Source organism: Penaeus monodon, chromosome 26, assembly GCF_015228065.2.
Source record: "Penaeus monodon isolate SGIC_2016 chromosome 26, NSTDA_Pmon_1, whole genome shotgun sequence".
Lineage (NCBI taxonomy): Eukaryota > Metazoa > Arthropoda > Malacostraca > Decapoda > Penaeidae > Penaeus > Penaeus monodon.
The window spans coordinates 22,325,469-22,331,114 of record NC_051411.1 but is presented as its reverse complement, the minus strand read 5'-3'; positions in this window follow the sequence as shown (position 1 = coordinate 22,331,114).

Sequence of the window (5,646 nt, the reverse complement as noted above, 5' to 3'; positions counted from 1 at the left end):
TGGGGTCCTTGCGGCGGGGAAGGGTTACCCTGCTATCCGGGAATTGAAGCGACTGGGGGGGAGGTGGCTCCCTCCGAGGTGAGAAGACCTGGTGCCCTGATCAGTGTGGGTGGGTAACTTACTAGGTTGGGCCGCATGATTCACACCTTCAAGATGTACCATCCCATCTCCAGCGACTTCAGCTCTCGGTATTTGAGGTAAACCCCGGGTTGATGAGAAATTTTGGGGCACTGAGACTAAAGCATCTTTTGGTTATGCTCATATTGCTATATACCCTTACCGATGTTTTAAAAATTTGATGTAAAAAGAGGCTTTCTACCCCAAACTCGCATCTGTGACAGACAATTAACCCCCGGCGAGATAATCACATTGTTCGGGGCGACTTAAAAAGTGGTATCCGGCTGGACTGAGCTGGCTATAAAATTCTTTTGGCCCCTGGCTAGGGAGTGACCCCGCGCAAGAATACCCTCCTTCTCCGGGACTTTGTAGGTCCCAAAAAATGGGATCTCGGCCCCGGGTACCAGTGCTCCAACCGCATTGCTGGAAGGTCCCGTATACGGTTACAGGGGCCAAGGAGTCGCCACATTCTAGTTAGCAGCATGGGGGATCCTCCAGAAATTGGGGGTTTAAAGTGCCGATTCTGTGGCAACAACCATGGCTGGTGTGGCTCCCCTGGGGGGCCACTTAAAATCTCTCCACCCCCTCCGGGGGCCCCCCTAAGGTGTTTCATTTGGAAAACTAAGGGAAGAGGAGTGTCCCCATGGTTCACCAGGATCTCTGACCGTTTCCAGAACTCGACAACCGACCCCCAGTTGCTTATGGGAGCTCTCAAGCCGAAAAACCTTAAAGCAGCTCAGAGTCCTTTGGGAAAACCCCGAGGGAAGCAGCTTTCATCCCCCTGGAGACTTAGAGGCCATAAAGGGTGAAAGGGCTCGGCTGAATGGTAATCTCTGCTTTGGCCTGGTGTGCAGGGTTTCAGACACGCTGAAAGGGACAAGGAAAAAGTTCATCAAAATTTTGCGAGGAGGTTGAAGGTATTTCTTGGTAAATCCCTTTGCCCTGCTACCAACCCCTGAGAAATTGAACTCTAACCCCTCCCCCCGATGACTGCAGTCCGATCACAGATGGGGGAGAAAAATCTCAGATCATGTTGGGGTTCATGAACTTTGGGGCTAGTTTTTTGAGCAGTGTACCAGGAGCCCCTGCAACAGTTAGTTTGGTGAACGACGTCCAGTGCGTGCCGGACCCACCCATCGGGGAAAAAACCTGCTCCCCTAAAATAGGTTAGGATGGAAATTTCCAAGCTGAAGAGGGGGAAAGTGCGGCATATGTGATATCCCTGCTTTACGCTAATGGCGGGGGGGAATTTATGGCCGGGGCCTCCAACCCTGACTCCCTTTTTGGGGTTGGCCCATTACCATGACCTGCGGGGGGGGGGGGCGTGGTACCCCCTTTTTGGGAAAGGGGGAAAGGGGACGTTGGGACTGTATAACTACCGTGAATTACCTGCCAGCATACCAGGCAAGGTTCTCGCCAATTCTCTAAAACGGACCCGCAACCACCTATGGGGCTAGAGCCCGGGAAATCTGGTTTTCCCGGCAAGTCACAATATACCTATACTAGTGCTTCGATAATTGTGAACGCCGTTGTGGTTTGGTCGTGGGTTGCTTCAACCACATCGCCCTCAAAAGGCGTTTGACTCGGTGCTCGGGAATCGCTATGGAATCCTGAGACCGGGGGAATTCGACACAGATTTTTGGCTAATAGCAGGCTTTATACTGGTACTGAAAGTGCTGTAAAGTGTGGGGGGGTCTGTCGAACTTCTTCCCTGTTAATTTCAGGGGTGAGGAAAAGGGGCCGTCTTTGCACCAACCTTTTCAACACATTAGGATGGATAATGGGCAGAGCTATAACAAAGTCAGTGGGAGAAAAAATAGGAAATATCAAGATCTCAGACCTTGACTTTGCCGATGATGTTGTATCCTATCTGGTCCTTGGAGCCTGGCGGCACTTTGATGCTTTTAGCAATGAGGTGAAGCCCTTGGGCCCTAGAGTTCCCCCTGGCCCAAAAAAAAGATTCGGGTTTTTTGGGGGACCTGTTGGGGGAATCTGTTCAGTCGTCAAATGTTTGGGGCGAGGCTTTAAAGTTACAGGAGTTTAAAAACCCTTTGGGAAATGTAGTCCATTTCTCTGGGCTGTCAGGCCAAGAAGTAAATAGATGGATTTTTGGGGAACAGGGTCAGAAGATGTGGGTACCTATGCAAAAGGGGACCAACTGCGTGTTTTCAGGCCTTGATCTCCCGTTTCTTTATGGAAAAAAAACCGGGACTTTAACCCAGTGCTTGGATTCTTGTCTTGAGCCTTTGTAAACAACCCCTTCCCCAGATCATGGGCTACGTTGGCGGGCCCGTGTCCCCCGGCGGTTACCCCGTGAATGGCATGGGACCTTTTATTGAAAAATCGGGGATCGCCAACTCGGGTTTAATGGGACCTAGCTCGTTTCCCGGGGACGCCCCTGCTCATCGGGTTGCTCTCTGCGAGACAACCCTGCCCTGGAGGGGGCCTGGGGGGAGGGACCCGGGAGGCAGGGCTTGGGCAGCTCGACGAGCCTTCGCGGGAATTAAAGGGGGCCCGGGGCCCTGCCGGGAGACTCCCCACGGGGACCCTCGTGGCTGGAAAAAAGGGTGGATGCGGCCATGCGCCCCCTTCGGCGTTACCCCCCTTGATGATGATGAGATATGAAAACCAACGAGCATTTTTTAAGAGCCTTCAGCCCATTTTTATTTTCTCTCTCTCTTTTTTTTTTTTTTTTTTTTCTTCTTTTTTTTTTACCCCCCTCCGCTGGCTTGACCTGATGTGCAGAGGCCACAAAAAAAAAAGAACACTTGCCCAGCTCTTTTTATTATTATCATTATTTTAATTATTTGTAGTGGCAACTTTTTGTGTTTTGGGGCTCGCGGGGAACACATGTTCTGTTTTTTTTGTTTCGAAGTAAAAAACTTAAGATGTAAAAAATTTTTATAAACCAAAGCAGATATATTAGTAAATTTTTTATAATGTTCCCTATTCTTTTATGTTACCTTTTTCCTTTTAAGGAGTTTGCCCAGCTTCTTTTTATTTGGGTTTTATTACGTTCGTGGGTATCAAAAAACAAAAAAATTGGGAACTGTAAAGGAAAACGGGCATATTTTTTTTTAGCCTAAAATTTTCTTTTTTGATTTTATTTTACCTTATTTATCCCTGGCCCACCGTGTTTTGGGAGGGTTTTCCCGCTGGGGCCCGCCCCGAACAAAAACCCCCATTAAAAATACAAGCATTGCGATAGTTGACTCCTCAGTTACCCCGTCGCTTAATAGATTTTGCATTTACGCAACCCCCCTTGGGGCCTACTACAAAAATTTTTGGGGATAGGGCTGGCGAGGGTTTGAAAAACTTTAAAACAAAGTAATCTATTTTACCACGAAACATTTTGGGCAGGCGATCGTTGCCTGTTTTTTCGCTGGGGTTATTATCGCTACTTTAAAAATTTTGGGGTATGGGTAAATTTTTGAACCGTTTTTTAAAACCCCGAAAAATAATAATGAAAATATAGAGCAAAAAATCTAAAAACTAATCTTCTATTTCTCTGTTGCACCAAAAATAACGAAGTTAGGGGAAAAAACAATGCACAGAGCTTAAATGAAAAAATCATTATTTTAGAAATTGCCATCCCGATACCTTTTCCTTTTTTTGTTAAACAAAACAATGAGCCTTTTTTTTTTGTACATTTATTGTAATATTTTCTTTTCAAAGTAGAAAAATTTCCCCGCACATACTTACAGAAGGTGATTTTGTTCTGCATAAAAGAAATAAAATACAAACTAATCCCATCATAAATCGAGTATTTTCAAAATTAATAAAATAATCTGCGCAAACGATGTGTCTGGTCCATATTAGGGGCAAAAAGAACTAAAGAATTGCGCCGATTTTCAAAAACAACAATGTTTTATTGAAACCCCACATGCGCGTGGAAATTATCACGAGACCCAAAGAAATTACAGGAAATATAAAACAATTACATCACCATTTGTGCCACAGTAGTATATTGGGGAAAAGCAAATGTCAAAATCTTTGCCAAAATGGACTCAGGGCGCTGGTGTGATCCGCATTACTATAGATTTTTTAACGATTATTTTGAAAAAAAAAAAAAAAAAAAAATTTTATATATATATATATTATATATAATAAAATATATATAATTATTATTATATATAATATAATATATATAAAATATATATATATAACGCTATGAATTTTCCCAGAGCACACGGTTTTTGCCAAGGCGGGAAAGCCCCCTTGCAATTTTTTTGCAAATACCCTGAAGGGCCCACATTGTGGTATTGTGGCAGATGGAAAAAATCGCAAAAACGAAAGGCGCAAAAATTTCGTTTTCCCGACCAGCGATTACACAGGCAGTTTCTTTTCGGGCACATTTTGGGAACTTTTAAATAATTTTGTTTGTGAATCATTGGCTGCAAAAATATTGGGATCAGCTCAAACGAAAAATTTTTAAAATTTTGAAACCAAAAACTAGGGAGTTTTTGTTCTGAAGTAACCCAAAAAGGGGTTTAAAAAAACCAAAAATTTAATAGGGGTGCCGGTGAATCGTTGAGATCGACGAGACGCTGCTTTTGCGCCGAAAAATAAAAGGGGCAGGCAGTTGAGCCCGGGTGGGGGGGATGAGCGTGTGACTAAAAAGAAATTTATTGTGCATTTCTTGGGGACGGGCCGCAGTGCCCGCTCATACCCCCCAAATTAAGAAATAATAAAAAAAAAACAGTGGATTACAGTGATGGATGGGTGCCTACCCTAACCACAACATATAGTTAAAAATTGAGTATTAATCATTCTGAAAAAATTTGTAGACCCACACGACCCCAAATACACACACAAAATATAGAATTTTGGGGAGACGTGAAGGACTGGGTCAAGCGGGGGTGTCAAAGTAATTCTTGCCACAATACCCGGGCCATATTTATTATTAAACACCAGAAAACTCGCCATTTATGCTTTTTTTTTTTCAACGTGAACTGTACCCCCGCAAAGGGGACGAGGGGAATTCAGCCCCCCCAGCCCCAGTTCCCCTTACAGGATAGCTCTTCGGGGAGTGAATTAAAATTTGGGAAGAGTTTACAATTTCCTGTTGTTTACACATATAAAAAAATGAAAAAGTACATTTTTCTTATTACAATACATATACCCTGTTTTCGCTCATGTAAAGAAAAAATATATGAAATGGGATAACAAAGATTACGTTGAAACACTAAAACAAGGGGCCAATGCATAACGAAAAATTATGAAACTTTGCGTTTTATGCTGTTACAAAAAAGCGCAAATTCAGCCCCAAAGAAACTTAAAAAAGACGTCAGTTTTCGGCCAATCAAAAAACGATTTTTTTTGGAAATACCTGCCTGCCGTGAAAAAATTCATTTTGTGTCCGTCCCTTTCAAAGTAAGCGAACGTGTGGAAAAAATTAATTTTTTGAAAGCCGGGTGTTTTTCAAATCGCGAAAACATCGTCCCCGGAAATACTACCTCATGAGGTCGAGTATTATGGGGAGGAATAACGGAGGCGCGACATATAAGGTTTGTACAATTAACTTTGATT